Source organism: Protopterus annectens, chromosome 10.part0 (assembly GCF_019279795.1).
Source record: "Protopterus annectens isolate FY-2018-M chromosome 10.part0, PAN1.0, whole genome shotgun sequence".
NCBI lineage: Eukaryota > Metazoa > Chordata > Ceratodontiformes > Protopteridae > Protopterus > Protopterus annectens.
Window position 1 is genome coordinate 1,122,254,677 of NC_056744.1, and position 17,140 is coordinate 1,122,271,816.

Genomic DNA, 17,140 nt, shown 5'->3' on the forward strand with positions numbered 1-17,140 from the left:
GACACTTTTCTCCACCCACTACACCCTGCCTATACTCTTTTCTTCACCTCTCTTCCACACTCGCCATTACTCTGAACTGTTGATCCCAAGTATTTAAATTCATCCACCTTCACCAACTCTACTCCCTGCATCCTCACCATTCCTCTATCCTCCCTCTCATTCACACACATATATTCTGTCATAGTCCTGCTGACCTTCATTCCTCTCCTCTCTAGAGCATATCTCCACTTCTCCAGGGTCTCCTCAACCTGTTCACTACTCTCACTACATATCACAATGTCATCTGGAAACATCATGGCCCACGGGGACACCTGCCTAATCTCATCTGTCATCCTGTCCATCACCACTGCAAATAACAAAGGGCTGAGAGCTGACCCTTGATGTAATCCCACCTTCACCTTAAACGCATCTGTCACTCCCACTCCAGATCTTACTGCTGTCACACTACCATTGTACATATCCTGTACCACTCTTTCATACTTCTCTGCCACTTCCGACTTCCTCATACAATACCACAACTCCTCTCTATGCACCCTGTCATATGCTTTCTCTAAGTCCACAAGACACAATGTAACTCCTTCTGACCTTCTCTGTACTTCTCCATCAACACTCTCAGAGCAAACATCGCATCTGTAGTGTCTTTCCTGGCATGAAACCATACTGCTGATCACTAATCATCACCTCCCTTCTTAACCTAGCTTCTACAACTATTTCCCATAATTTCATGCTGTGATTGATCAATTTTATCTCTCTGTAGCTACTACAGCTCTGCACATCACACTTATTCTTAAAAATCTGTATCAAAACACTTTTTCTCCACTCCTCAGGCATCCTCTCAATTTCCAAGATTTCATTAAACAATCTGGTTAAAAATTCCATTGCCATTTCTCCTAAACACCTCCAAGCTTCCACAAGTATATCATCTGGACCAACAGCCTTTCCATTCTTCATCCTCTTCATAGCTATCCTTACATCCTCCTTGCTAATCTGTTGCACTTCCTGATTCACGATCCCCACATCATCCAACTCTCTCTCTCTCTCTTTCATTCTCTTCATTCATCAGCCCCTCAAAGTACTCTTTCCATCTGCTCAACACACTCTCCTCACTTGTAAGTATGTTTCCCTCATTATCCTTTATCACCCTTACCTGCTGCACATCTTTACTAGCTCGGTCCCTCTGCCTATCCAATCGTTACAGGTCCTTTTCTCCCTCGTTAGTGTCTATCCTATATGTATACATACATATTAATATGCATACACACACACTCACACACACACACACACACACACACACACACACACACACACACACAAAAACACACACATATATCTATATCTATCTATATATATCTATCTATCTCTCTCTCTCTTTATATATATATATATATATATATATATATATATATGTATATATAGCTATTGTGTGTGTGTGTGTGTGTGTGTGTGTGTGTGTGTGTGTGTATATATGTGTGTATGTATATATACAATTTACTATCAAAATAGTGAAACACGCCTTACCGTGTGTCAGAAGGGCAAAGTTAAGGGTGCAAAAGGCAAAACCATGACCGCAAATCTTGTCGAGTCAGAAACATTGACACATAGTTTGTGGTCACACTTTTGAGAGTCTGTGTTTTTATTTGGATCGTACTACAGTTCGGATGTGAAAAATTACACTTTTCTTCACTGTAGTTTGATCTTGGAGTTAGAATATATAATTAGTGGGGGTGTGGGGGTGCAGGAGGGCTTGCTCCCCTGCAAAACAGTAGACTTGTATATGCATTTTTCTGGTGTTTTTATAGATGGTGAATGGTGCATTATGTGCCGAATGTTCATTTCTTTCCTTCTGAAAAAATCGACATTCTGAGCAATTAGTAAGACAGTAGTCGTGGTTCCGGGTTGAGGATGTGAATATTCTTTGTAAGTTGTTTCGATAGTGATCCTATATATACATATACATAGCAGGGGTTTTGTCTCATGGTGGATAGGACAAAAAAAATTTTTAAATATTACTGGAAATAGTTAGGAATAGGATTTCTTTTAAGATGGAGATGATTAGGAGTCAGCATATACAAGATGTAGGATGAGAAATCCTTTGCTTATCCCTATCCTACCTTCATTGGATGCAAAGTGTGAAATTTTCCTGAACCAGAACAGAAATTTGTTGCTTTTTGATTTGGTTATTTGGATGTTGTATCAAAGTTTTACTAGGAGTCTAATCTCACACCCAGATCTGACATTATTGCTATTCTTAAGGTTTTCTTTATTGTGAAGTGTGAAACACCAACTAGATAAGCATTTCTTGTTTTTTGGGGGGATGCTCTAAGTAACATTTTTTTAATGCACACACACACACACACACACACACACACATATCTATATCTATATCTATCTATCTATATATATAGGTATCTTAAATGTTAATTTACTTAAGCATGTGAAGGGGGATGTGCTTTGACAATCAAATCTGTATGTGGTATAAGAGTGAAGAGACATGCTTTAATTGCCTTTATTTTCAGTGCTGTTTTACACAGTTATGACAGGGAGCCAGTATGCATGTATGTCACTTTTTTGTACTATTCACAAAGGAATTTAAATAAATGGCCTTGGAAGACTGCATAATGCAATTTTGTACCAAGCTTGTCACTTAGGAACCCATTTGCAGGGATTTACAATTAGTAAAGGCATGGCCTAATAACAGATCACCCCCATTTCTTTTCAGTTTTTTTGTATGGTTACATAACCTGGCAACCTATACACTACCCCAAGATATTTAAAGCTGCAGTAATGCTAGGAAAAGACACTGAATTTCACATGTAACCAAGAACTTCCCTACCCCTTTACTACCAAGGACTGTATAAGAAAAGGAATAGATTTTTAGAGTGAATTCCATATATCAAGCCTTTCTTGCCTTCATCATCTTTTTCCTGTGACGACACCCACAGAGAGACATAGCTTAAAGTAGGCAGGTGATGCAGCTGTCAAGCTATTCTTTTCATTGCCAGATGAAGATTGAATATGAAACATTTATGTTCAACCAAGTAACTTCAACAGAAGTGATTAACAAATTGTTTTATTGTGTTCAGATTGGTATTCTGTTTAAAATGCCACTGCTGCAACTGATGTGCATTTGTAGTAAATGGGAGTGATAAATACTGAACTACATAGTTCTGCTCTAGATAAATGATTTAACTGATATACAGACATTTCCAAACAACTTAATTTTCTGCCAACATTTGATGGTACAACATACAGTTAGGACGTTTATTCTGTATTCTGCAGATGTTTGACCAGATTTGTATAATTCTCTAAATTATGCCCCAGGTTAATTCTTTTTCCAAGCATGCCAGGTGTGGCATGCTCATTATGTGTTGTATAGCTCTTATATTGTCTTTATTGCTGACAAGTTCTTCGACTGATTCAGGCTTAACAGCCATGCTTTGCAAACCTAAGCAAAATTCATGTTGAGTGATGCAATTACTAACAAAACGTGTGTGTGTGTGTGTGTGTGTGTGTGTGTGTGTGTGTGTGTGTGTGTGTGTGTGTGTGTGTGTGTGTGTGAGCAAAATTCATGTAGAGTGATGAAATTACTAACAGAACATATGTGTGTGTGTGTGTGTATGTGTGTGTGTGTGTGTGTGTGTGTGTGTGTGTGTGTGTGTGTGTGTGTGTGTGTGTGTGTGTGTGTGTTAGTGTGTCTGTTTGTGTGTTTGCAAGCAAAATGTATACTGAGTGATGAAATTACTAACAGAAAGTGTGTGTGTGTGTGTGTGTGTGTGTGTGTGTGTGTGTGTGTGTGTGTGTGTGTGTGTGTGTGTGTGTGTGTGAATCACATAGGTATTTGCTGATTTCTCTGAACATGCTCTAGTCCCAACAAACTGCATTGTTTAGTGATGAAGTATTTTGACCTTAAGACTGAGATCCGCTTAAGGCTTCATATGAATCATGTAGCTAACATCTTTTTACAATCATTATCATTCAGTTTAATTAAATATATTTATGTATATAACTATTGAATACACTTTTTTTCTTAAAATACATTCATATAGAAAATGTAAAACACAGCTCTGACATTTACTTTAAGGTGCTATCCTTTACTAGAAAGCTTGCATTTGTGAGGTGCAATAGCATTTGCATTTCAGTTTGCCTTTTTCTTTACATATATATATATATTTGCACTTAAATCCTGAAACCCCAAAACCGCGAAACACAAAATCACGAACATATACACATCATACACCACACAATACATATATCATCCAACCCACACTACAACAAACCAACCAACAAAACACACAAAAACATAAACCAACAACCCTACACTACATACAAGAAGGGGGGCAAGCCCCCCTGCACCCCCACACTCCCCTATTTATATATAATAACTCTGAGATCGTACCAAACAGAAAAAGATAGCAAACTCACCACAACACAATCTACAGTATCCTTGCACACACACATCACAAATATACGAACACCACCACTTTCAGCACTTAAACAGTCATACTTTTACCTGCCTACCCTAACCCACACATAAAACTTCCAAACACACTCACATACACTCAAACACATACCTAAAACCCAACAAAATACCCACTTACCATACATACCAACTAATTCCACACAGTACACAATACATCCTGCACAGACTACATTCAGCATCAACTACCAGAACACCATAACCTCGAATTCGACATTTCTGGATTCACGCTTATGGAGTTTAGGTATTTTAAAAATTCCACTTTATGGTCTCAAGATACTGAAGTTCAAGATTTCAGTATTTTGAGATTATAAAGCGGAACTATATATATATATATATATATATATATATATATATATATATATATATATATATATATATAAAATATATATATATATATATATATATATATATATATATATATAATATATATGGGTCCCCTATGAAATCCCGAATGCACAGAATCCCGACGCCCAAAATACCGAGATGAAAAGCCCGAAACCCCACATTACCAAAAGACCAGAAGCGCGACATTCAAAATCCCGATGTTAAGGGATTTTGAGTTAACGCTTCTGGTGTTACGATTCAGGTAAGTATGTGTGTGTAAGTGTGTTTGTGAGGGGCTTTAGTGTGTGTAAGTGTGTGTGTGTGTGTGTGTGTGTGTGTGTGTGTGTGTGTGTGTGTGTGTGTGTAGGACTGTAATGTGTGGGTGTGAGTTTGCCTTGTGTATATGTTTGTGCGATCTCGGTGTTAGAATAATAAAGTAGGGGTGCGTGGGGGGCACAGTGTAGGGTGGTTTGTTTGGTTATGGGGGAGGGTGTGTATATGTTTGTGTGTGTGCTGTATGTATGTATTAGTTTTGCGATTTTGAATTTCATGCTTTCAACGTTTCGGTAATGTGGGGTTTCGGGCTTTTTGTCTCAGTATTTTGGGCGTCGGGATTCTGTGCATTTGGGATTTCATAGGGGACCCATATATATATATATATATATATATATATATATATATATATATATGTATGTATATATATATATATATATATATATATATATATATATATATATATAAAACACATACCTATACATGTATATACCGTATATACACATTTAAGCATAGTTGCACATATGGTGGTACATACACATATACTCATACACATGCACATGGGCATAGGCTTATGCATATACATATAAATAATGAACATAAGAATCCACATATACAGTAGGAGAACATTGCTAGTAACTTAGGGACTCTTCATACTCCTTTCTAAATACAGACTTGTGATTAATATTGCATGTTAACAACAGAACATTTGTGAAATATAATCTTAATCTAAACAGCTTTCCATAACATTTGTAAAACTTAAAACACTGAACCACTTTCAGCAGCTCAAATGATGTTATGTTTTATATGGTATGTGGAAATTAGCACATTTCTACTAAAGCTGTAAACTGCAGTTCTATAAAACAAATAATTCAGAATAAGTCATTGAAGGTATACAGAAACAATCAGCACACCCTGTTATGGGGTATTGTGCATTGAGAGGTGGCATGAAAGGAGGGGACAGTTCAGAAACACCTACAGCAGAGGTGCACTGATAAGGAAACAACACAGTATGCACTGCATGCATATGAGACTCAGTATGATAATGATAGCTACTGCATAAGCAAGTCATGACAACAGATATCACAGCATGAGTCAAAGACATACAGAAATCTTGCAATAAGCCCTGGCTATTGAAAATTCTTAGTAGACAAGATTTTAATTTGCACAGTGATATTAGGAGCAGCATCTTCTTTAGCCACTACAAGTATGTTAGTAACTGCTTTAAACATCAGTGTCTTTGGTGCTACAATCCTCCATTCTCTGCATCACAAAAAGATCCATCAGAAGCTGACATACCTTCACCTCCTTGAGTGGGACATAGCTGACGTCTACCATGTGGACATATATATCATATGGTAGATGATTGACTGATGCCATCATTATGTGTGATCATAGGAGATGCATTAAATGTCTATCTCACTGGTCATGTGTTGCATTAATCATTTGTACTACGGTGTCCTTCTAGTGTAGAGCTGGGGACTTGTTATGAGGCTTACAGCCATTGGCTTCAAGAATCCTGCACCATGTCATAGATGTGACGCTGATGCATTAGGAGGAGCTTTCGTGGTTCCGATGGTTAGGGAAGAGAAACCTACCACCACATGGACATTCTGTGACTTAACCCATTCCCCTTGAGGTCTTAAGGGTCATGGACAATAAGGCAGAGAACCTCACAACATGTTCTCACCAGGTATGTTCCTTGTGGAGTGCGGGTACACAGAAATGTGACTGTTGTTGGCCATGGTATACATACTGTGTTATAAATTGTGCATTGTGCTACCTGAGGTGATATCCAACTTGTCCATGTGTTGGTTAATAATGCACAAATTGTCTTTTTCCTGTTCTTGGGAACCATGGATGAGTGCTTGAAAGACCTTACATTATATGATGGCAGGAGTCATGTTCCATATTAGCATGTATTACATGGATATTGAAGGGACAGCACTGCACTGTATTTGTGGACCTTGGCAATAACTTCCCTTTGGCCAGCCATGTCCCTAAGTGCATGTCTTTTTCTGTAGTTGTTTAAGATATGTATTTCACATGTTGATATACTATGACAGTGCTGTTCTTATACATAATTACCGTGTTGGTGTATGTCGTCTCTAATAGCTCTGTGCATACTGTTCTGTTTCTTTTCAGATAAGGTGTTGTTTTAGTCTGCAGTGGCTGCATGGTTCACCTCTTGGCACCAAACTATCCACCATTCTTTACATTTTTTGAAGATCCACAAGAGATGTCTGGCATTTCACAGCACTTTCTACAAAATGATCAGACCAGAGGTGGTGCTTTTAGCTCTGCATCCTCTGAGACATCTTAGCTGACATTATAGTCTTACAGATATATGGTATTAGGTTCACCAGGTATCCTAATCTCAGTCTTATTTGTTGCATTGCACTTTGCACCATGGCACAAGGAAGGAGCATTCTTCTGGCCAACCCAGGGTTTTACTTTTGGCCCCTACCAGAAGCAATACTCATTAGCTAACTTTTTGGAAGATGAAATGCACATCCCCCATTAGACTGTGCACTCTGTTTATGCTAAAAAATGGTTCATCCATTATAGACAACACATCCACATACCTGCCTATGCTGTGTTCTTCTGCTACCAGCATTACATACATTTACTCTTGTGTCTGTTATCTCTTATTAAATGCCTGACTCATATACTCTTCAATAAGTCTTCTTACTCTGCTGCATTAGTTGTTTGTAGTGACCTATGATGTGTCTCTCAGGTGTCATTCCCTAGGCAAATCTCTGGCAAAGTCCACTCATTTCCTATATTTGTGTGTCATACAAACAGCCAAGGTGTCAAATACAGAAAATGTAAGTGATGCTTATAAAGTGTACACAGTTGTCAAAAGATGGCATGGCACACTATTCCAGTTGTTCCTCACTATGTTGTGATGGTCCACTGAACTTTGCAACATAAGTAAGGTTTCATTGTACCCATCAAGACTCACAAATCATCTCCACCCCTGTAGAATGATGGCCTGGTGATGAGCAATTGAATTGTAGTCCTGGAGAATATGAAGTCTTTTCACATGAAACAACATGCAGGTGAGGACAAAATTCAATATTAATGATTGAGATGGCAATGAAAAATACATGGTTCCCACTGACTAGCAAAAGTATTCTCATTGCATGAATGCAAATAAATATAGTAACCATGGTTTGTAATCTACAGGGATAGCCACATTATAACTTTTTAAAGTGGAGTCCACGTTGCATACCATAGTTGTAATCTACAGAGCTTATGGCTATCTTGCTCTAACACAAGACCTCCTAACCAGAACAGATATCAGAGTTCTTTAATGTGCAGAATCATCATCTGTGCACTGACCTATGCTTAAGCCACACTTCCTGTATTACAATTTTAAATGCTACACAATCAGTATCTGTGACAATCTGTGTTCATGGTTACCATGCTTCTATCTTATAAACCTGGGAATGAATGCACTGATATCCCTTATTTCTGGGATATACCAAGCCTTGATAGTTTTGAAGACATAATGGGAGCAGTATATTGCACCCTGTACATTGACTAACCTCCATTCCTGAGGAATGCCTGTGTGACAAAAGGAGATACTGCCAGCAAAGCTAGCTGGTATTTTGTAAATAATTATATGTCATTGGTGAATATCAAAATGATTCATACAAGATGCTTGTGTTACAAATGTATTAAAACTGTATGCCATGTGTATATTAAACTGCTTGTACAGACGTGTGTTGAAAAGGTACTTGTAGAATCAAAAGCCCATAACATTGATTTTGTTTTTATTTGCCCATTTTATTTTATATTTACATTTATATTTATATTTATATTTATATATTTACATATTTATATATTATTAGAAATTGAATTTCATTCTTGATATTAATGCACTAGGAATAATTATATGAAAAGTTTTTGGTGATTACTAACTATGATAAACTTGAATTCATAAATATATTTTATTGTTAATGAATATGTATATAATTTTAAACTGCTGTTTTATAAACAATTTTTACTATTTCATGAATACTGTTCGGCTAAATGAATGTTTTATATTCAGTTAGCATTACACCTTTAAGAGAGTTTTATCTGGAATGGATTACTGTGATTAAACTTTTAGTTAATTGATTAATTAAGTAATTTCATTGAATTACCTAGGGCTATGCCTCCCTATAAATAAGAAGCTGTTTTTCATATTAAATTGTCTGAAGAAGCGTATAGTAGTATACGTGAAAGCGCTTACCGTTTTGTCTGTTTTAACTAATAAACAAGTTTTTAAGTAACGTGGAGAGTCGGAAGTTTCGTTTTCTGCAATTATATTCTTGGATTTAACTACTGGCTCTTTGGCGGTTTAGAGATCCGTATTTTATATTTTCTTCAGTTTGGTATTCTTTTGGGATCTCTACTGCACACGTTCGAATCAACATGGAACTTGAACTGGATTATAACCCGGAACAGAGGCGTTTAAATAATGAACAGCAATGGACTGCAATTACTGCGTGTAAGTCAAACCCTTTATTGGCTCTGGACCTAAATACTCCAGTCACAAATATGACAGACACTAATATTGACAATGTTGAACTCTTTAATTCTAATATGAAAATACTAGAAAACGAGCTGTATAAGCTACAAAGACTAATATGGCAACGCAAACATTTAGAAGCGTGTTTACATTATAAACTTATTCCGAGAGGGATGCGCATTCTAGTAATGCCAACCTACGGAGAAACGCATCCTATACTTTTGAAAAAATGGCAAGACATTAATATAGAAGCCAGCTTTAAACATATGCAGCTCCTCATCGAATACTTTGAGCCGCTTGAGAAAGATCTAATATCTAAAGTCAATGACATTAACTCTGAACTTAAAAAGAATTTTCTTGACCCTTTTTGTGTGACTAAACTTGAAAATTTGTATGTTCAAGTCAACAATTATGCTACGAAGCTTCAACAAATTAAGCTTAAGAAGCTCCAAAGAGATTTTAGAGATTTCTCCACAAGCTGTGTTTTCGTTTGGCCAAGGAGACCAGATAACCAATCCGTAGGAGAGTATTCTGCTTCGAATCAAGCGCCTTTAGATCGTACGCTAACAGCGTCCACAGTACCTCCTTCCATTGGTTCACAGACTAATGCATCTAGTGCTGACAAGGATACGTCAGCAGAAACATTCACTACGCCGCCAGAGACTTTTGCTTCAGTAACTGCTACAGGAGCAATGTCGACGCCGCTTCCAAATCAGGAAGCAAACAAAGCTGCCAAATTGTTCCAATATAATACAGGGGCTATCAGTAAAAGACGTGATGACAATGCTCCTTTTTTACCTTTACCGATACGAAAGTCATCGTTTGTGAAAGGAAGAAGGAACAGCTGGGAAAGCAGAAAAAGAAAGTTATCAGGCGAAATGAACACGTACCAAACCAGAAGAATGAGGCAGTAAGAGCACTTTATTTTAACTTATCTAGTCACGTTTTGAACATCAGTGATATTGATTTGTTGAACAAAGGCCTCTCATTCATTCCCTCTCGGGGAAGCAAATTATCAGACATTTTAATTGATTTGCGTTTTTTTGCACGTTCTGTTTGCTTGAAACTGCTTTATACCAAAGATGATAGTAATGTCGCTAAAACTGCAACTAGTATTCCAGTTTACAAGAAGAAGAGTTCGTTTACACCAGTTATGCCAGCGCATATAGACTCTTTTATCAAGTTATGTGAAACTGAGTTTTATGACTATTTTTATAATGGAAGGAAGAAATGTATGTTTTATAATATGACAAGTGATAATATGAAATCGTTATCTAATTTCTGTAATGATTATTCATTAATTTTTAGGCCAATAGATAAAGGTGGAGGCATAGCCTTATTTGACGCTGCTGACTATAATACACTAATGAATGATATGTTGAAAGCCGACACTACATATCTTTTAATTGATAATATGAAATTGAATCAAATTATTAAAACTGTTCAAGCGGACTTATATGATATGCTTATGTGCTATCAAATATCAAACAGTTTATATGATTATTTTTCTATTGATAGCCCATTAGTTCCCGTAATCAAAGGATTGCCGAAACTGCATAAGGGAGTTTTACCCCCACCAATGAGGCCAATAGTGTCAGGAGCAAAATGGATCACAGAGAATGTATCTAACTACTTAGAAAAAACCTTAAGACCGTTAGTGGAAGCCATCCCCACAATTCTTAAAGACACATATCAACTTATTGAATACCTACAATCTTTGAATATTGAATTTAATCAAAATAAACATCTTTTAATCACAATGGACGTCCAAAGTCTTTTTACATCAATCCCAAATGATATAGGGATAGATGCTATACGTGAATTATTACAACATAATCAGACTACAAGTGGAAACACTAACATTTTAATCTGCCAACTACTGGACTTAGTACTCAACAACAATGTGTTTGCATTTGGGGGTCAACTCTTTTTACAAACTTGTGGCGTAGCCATGGGGACCCCATGTGCAAACACATATGCTAACCTAGTTGTGTATCATTGGGAGATGAATTTTGTTTTTAACCACATTCTATTTCAAAAAGTTTTGATTTATAAACGGTTTGTAGATGATATATTAATTGTGTGGGATGGCTCAGTTGAGGAATTTTATAATTTTAAAAATTATCTAGAAACTACTACTACGTTCCTTAGGTTTTCAGTTGAAACGTCACATTGCTCTGTAAATTTCTTGGATGTCAGCATAAATATCAGGAGAGGGAAATTAATAACCACATTATTTAAAAAAGAGTGCTGGAGAAATACAATCTTAAAATACGATAGCATGCATCCACGCCATATATTCAAAGGTATATTAAAAAGCCAATTTATAAGGATAAGTAAGATTTGTATGGACAAAGAAGACTTGGATATGGAAGCTGATAAAATGGTAGAAATGTTTTTAGAAAGAGGTTATGACCTTGATTTAGTAATGGAAGTTAGAAATGAAGTTTTACCATTTGAAAGTTGGACACAAATTGAAACAAATTATAACTACGGTTCATCCCTTTTTAAAAATGACAGATATAACTATAATGACCAAGTATCTTTTATCACGACTTACACCAATGATTTTATGAATATAAAGAAAATCTTATTTAATAATTGGAAGGTTTTGTTATTAGATGAACCTACAAAGAAGATAGTAGGCAATATTCCACATATTGTTTACAGGAGCAATAGGAATTTAAAATCTTTATTATGTGACAGAACACCTAAGCTAACACTAAAACAACAGCCTCTAAATGATTCATTTGGAACGTACCCCTGTCAACACTGTAATTATTGTAAGTTTATTAGTAAGCATCAAACTTTTGTACATTCTGAGTTTAATTACAGCTTTAAACCAAGATTCAGAGCCACATGCGACACTACAGGGTTAATTTATTTGGCCACATGTGAATGCTGTAATGCATTCTATGTAGGACTCACTAAACGGAAATTAAAGAACAGAATATACAATCATCAATACGACATAAAAAAGAAAAATGAGTTAAATGCTTTAGCCAAACATGTAATAAGTAACCCATCACATTCCTTTGTTTTTAGAGTGTTGCAGATAGTGGAGATTATGGACAGGGGAGGCGACTATATAAATTTGCTTGAGTTAATTGAATTACGTTGGATTCTCAAGCTTAGAGGTCACTGTCATCCTGGCTTAAATAATTACATCACCATAAAACCTTTTCTTAATAATCGAAGATAATAGAGTTATTTAGATACCCATTAAGATTTATATATACTAGGTTATACATCTTATTTACCATTTATTTAATTATATGAAATATTCAAGGTTATAGCACATATTTGTTGCACTCGCTTGGATGGTACCATGTTTCTGTTTTTAAGATAGACTTTTAGATGTTTACTTTTAAAGTTCCATCATTATAGTTAGATATTGAACTGAACTTTCTTTATTCACAATATAGTTAGATGCTACTGATGTTTTGGACATCATAATTCTTAAGTCCTTTCTTGATTGAGCACACATACACTTTTTATGTGTTCATGATATAAAATAGATTTATTTCTATATATTTCTATCTTTTTATATATTTTTTATATATTATATTTCTTGAATGCATATCTATTGATTATTATATGACTATATTTATCTATGTATCTATATATTTATTAACTCATTTATTTATTTTATATTTACATTTATATTTATATTTATATTTATATATTTACATATTTATATATTATTAGAAATTGAATTTCATTCTTGATATTAATGCACTAGGAATAATTATATGAAAAGTTTTTGGTGATTACTAACTATGATAAACTTGAATTCATAAATATATTTTATTGTTAATGAATATGTATATAATTTTAAACTGCTGTTTTATAAACAATTTTTACTATTTCATGAATACTGTTCGGCTAAATGAATGTTTTATATTCAGTTAGCATTACACCTTTAAGAGAGTTTTATCTGGAATGGATTACTGTGATTAAACTTTTAGTTAATTGATTAATTAAGTAATTTCATTGAATTACCTAGGGCTATGCCTCCCTATAAATAAGAAGCTGTTTTTCATATTAAATTGTCTGAAGAAGCGTATAGTAGTATACGTGAAAGCGCTTACCGTTTTGTCTGTTTTAACTAATAAACAAGTTTTTAAGTAACGTGGAGAGTCGGAAGTTTCGTTTTCTGCAATTATATTCTTGGATTTAACTACTGGCTCTTTGGCGGTTTAGAGATCCGTATTTTATATTTTCAAAGTGTACACAGTTGTCAAAAGATGGCATGGCACACTATTCCAGTTGTTCCTCACTATGTTGTGATGGTCCACTGAACTTTGCAACATAAGTAAGGTTTCATTGTACCCATCAAGACTCACAAATCATCTCCACCCCTGTAGAATGATGGCCTGGTGATGAGCAATTGAATTGTAGTCCTGGAGAATATGAAGTCTTTTCACATGAAACAACATGCAGGTGAGGACAAAATTCAATATTAATGATTGAGATGGCAATGAAAAATACATGGTTCCCACTGACTAGCAAAAGTATTCTCATTGCATGAATGCAAATAAATATAGTAACCATGGTTTGTAATCTACAGGGATAGCCACATTATAACTTTTAAAGTGGAGTCCACGTTGCATACCATAGTTGTAATCTACAGAGCTTATGGCTATCTTGCTCTAACACAAGACCTCCTAACCAGAACAGATATCAGAGTTCTTTAATGTGCAGAATCATCATCTGTGCACTGACCTATGCTTAAGCCACACTTCCTGTATTACAATTTTAAATGCTACACAATCAGTATCTGTGACAATCTGTGTTCATGGTTACCATGCTTCTATCTTATAAACCTGGGAATGAATGCACTGATATCCCTTATTTCTGGGATATACCAAGCCTTGATAGTTTTGAAGACATAATGGGAGCAGTATATTGCACCCTGTACATTGACTAACCTCCATTCCTGAGGAATGCCTGTGTGACAAAAGGAGATACTGCCAGCAAAGCTAGCTGGTATTTTGTAAATAATTATATGTCATTGGTGAATATCAAAATGATTCATACAAGATGCTTGTGTTACAAATGTATTAAAACTGTATGCCATGTGTATATTAAACTGCTTGTACAGACGTGTGTTGAAAAGGTACTTGTAGAATCAAAAGCCCATAACATTGAAATTCAAAGCACTAAAAACTCCAAACACTGAATCCCATAACATTGAAAAAGCATAGGAAAGCAACATGTACTATATTCCAGCACAACTACACACAGAAACAAATAAAAAACAAACCATGCAACAATGTATACAACAAAGCAAACACGTAGAACGACCATAAAAGTAAACTTCAAGCATGTTTAAAATGAGAACAGGTTCTTGTGCACTGGGTTTATTTTAATAAACGTGCTTGAAGTTTACTTTTATGGTCCTTCTATGTGTTTGCTTCTTTGTATACACCATTGATTTATTTTCTTTAACCTTCTTTTCAATCAACGAGGCATTTATCCTTTGGAGTGGTGTTTGTTTTTTTTTTTTTAAAAACAAACCATATTACACTTCTTCAAATATAAGTAGGGGGTAAGCCCCCCTGCACTCCCCCATGTGGGAGGCTGCACCCCCCCACACACCCCCTGCTACTTAACTATATCAACTCAGAGATCCCACTACACTACACTAAGATGTGTTATGTTGTAGTATAGCAAGTAAGGGGGGAACATGACTGAAGTTACCCATGAAACTCTGGTAAGTATAGGAGAGATATATAGTAATGTGTAATGTTTTAACAGTGAAGTAGTGTTTCTAAAAGAGGTTGAGGATAGTTTTTTACAATTTAAACATGCAGTCATGAACTGCGGAATAGTATGTTTGCCATTTTGTTCTGTGTAGTGTGATTTCAGAGTTGATATATTAAGTAACAGGGGTGCAGGGGGGGGGTTGCCCACATCATATATTTGGAGAAGTGTAATATGGTTTGTTTTTTATTTGATTCTGTATGTAGTTGTAGTGGCATATATTAAAATGTTGGTTTCCTATGTTTTTTCACTGTTATGGGATTCAATGTTTTGAGTTTTCAGTGTTTTGAATTTTCAAGATTTTGGTCTCAATGTTTTGAATTTCAATGTTATGAGCTTTCAATATTCTAAAGTGAATATATGTATTTTATATATATATATATATATATATATATATATATATATATATATATATATATATATATATATATATATATATATATATATATATATATACATATGTGTGTGTGTGTGTGTGTGTGTGTGTGTGTGTATATATATATATATATATATATATATATATATATATATATGGGTCTATATGACTTGGTCAACAGTTCATATGGTCGACAGTTTATTTGGTCGACAGTTCATTTGATCGACAAGCATTTGCCCCCTTCCCCAATGTTGTGTGACCCTGGAGTTGTTATATATAGTTAGGGGGGTGTGGGGTGCACAGCCCCCCACATTGGGAGGTGTGGGGGGGTGAAGCCCCCCCACCTAAAATGCTTGTCGATCAAATGAACTGTTGACCAAATAAACTGTCGACCATATGAACTGTCGACCAAGTCATATAGACCCATATATATATATATATATATATATATATATATATATATATATATATATATATATATAGATATATATATATATTAGATAGATACATACACCAACTCCACATTTCCCAGCTCTAGTGGAAGGGAACATCATATGCTCACTGAAAGTGTTGTTAAGTGATAATACTATCATCCTGTTGTCAATGGGGCAATAAAGTCTGGCATGAACATACATTTCCAGAATTTGCGACATCCAGTGGTTACCTCTAACAAGGTGTGTGTGTGTGTGTGTGTGTGTGTGTGTGTGTGTGTGTGTGTGTGTGTGTGTGTGTGTGTGTGTGTGTGTGTGTTTGTATGCATCAGATCCATGCATTAGTGAATACTTTTGGTTCATGACAACTGGTCTGCTTTCCTGTAATAGAACTGTTTCTAACACTTATTATTAAAATTAGATGCAATAGTTATAACCTTTTCAGTCACTCAAAAATGTTTTCTTGATCTGGTGAGCAACACCATTTTTCATAATGCACTAGCAGATTTCTCTGTGGTGGCGTGATCTCTGACAAGTGTGGAATAAATTTGTTGGATAAAATGCCTTTCCCAAAAGTTGTAAGAGATAAGATTTATCAGTAGGTTTCAATAATTTTACAACAGCTTACCCTTATCTGCATATTGCAGTGGGACCATGTCAATAAATGTTATAAATACTTCAAAAAGTGACACCTATTTGATATGTTGCTTTGCTGAGTTTCAGGCCCTGTATACCCAGTTTGTCTAATAGTTTAATCAGTTATCTGTCATGTTTCTGCCTTGTAGCACTCAAAAATAGAATGTCATCTAATATGTGTACAACACTTTTGAGCCCTTGAATGATATTTGATAACAAACCTCAGAACATATTTATTATTGTTGAGAATTTCCAGCTACCTAAATGCATACTGAATATAAAGAACTTGGAACTTGCTTCATTCAGCTTAATTTGACAAAATTCACAGTTCATAT